Source organism: Miscanthus floridulus, chromosome 6, assembly GCF_019320115.1.
Source record: "Miscanthus floridulus cultivar M001 chromosome 6, ASM1932011v1, whole genome shotgun sequence".
NCBI classification, from domain to species: domain Eukaryota; kingdom Viridiplantae; phylum Streptophyta; class Magnoliopsida; order Poales; family Poaceae; genus Miscanthus; species Miscanthus floridulus.
The window spans coordinates 73,353,579-73,354,321 of record NC_089585.1 but is presented as its reverse complement, the minus strand read 5'-3'; the positions used below and the strand labels follow the sequence as shown (position 1 = coordinate 73,354,321).

At 41.3% G+C, this 743-nt stretch overlaps 1 non-coding gene across 1 annotated transcript; it reads left to right on the top strand.

Moving 5' to 3' along the window:
- The first annotated feature begins 268 nt into the window (after nucleotides 1-268).
- LOC136461999 (small nucleolar RNA R71) lies at nucleotides 269-375 on the top strand. The gene has a single exon (XR_010760529.1). It is a non-coding gene; the product is annotated as a small nucleolar RNA R71 (small nucleolar RNA).
- The last annotated feature ends 368 nt before the right edge of the window (nucleotides 376-743 follow it).

The window sequence follows — 743 nt, the reverse complement described above, 5'->3', positions numbered from 1 at the left end:
TTCTTGTAATTGGCTTGTTCGAGCCAATTCATCAGTATATCCATCTTGGTTGAAAGTGCAGACACCTCTTCTGGTGCTTCTTCGCTCCTATTGCATGATTGGATATTGCATTGAGACTAGCCTTGATTAGAGGCTATCTTTTCCATGAGAGTTTCAGGTTTTCCAAGGGTGAGTGACATAAATGCTCCTCTAGCAGTAGCATCAAGTTGTTCACGAGCTTTTTGGATTAATCCATGGTAAACTCCTTGCATGAGTAACCAATCTTTCATTCCATGACGAGGACAATCTAAAATATATTGTTGGAAATGTTCCTATGCCTCTAGAATGGTTTCACCTTTCTATTGCTAGAAGTTGGAAATTTTTCCTCTTCAGGCATTGGTCTTACCTATAGGAAAAAACTTTGCTAGAAAGGCCTTCGAACATCTTGCCCAAGTGTTGATGTTATCTTTGTTGGTGTAGAACCACTACTTCGCCCTTCCCACTAATGAGAATGGAAACAGGTGGAGTAGTATGATGTCTTGAGCGACATCCTTGATGACAATTGTGCTACTAATCTCTAGAAAATTCTAGAGATTTGCACTAGCATCTTCATGTGCCTTTCTGCTAAATGGGGTAGCTTGCACCATGTTGATGAGGCTTGGCTTGAGTTCAAACTCAAGGTTGTTAGTTTTGAGTGTTGGTGTAGTGCGAATGTTCTCAGTGCTTGGAGCAGAGAACTCACGCAGTGTCTTGTTAGCCATAGC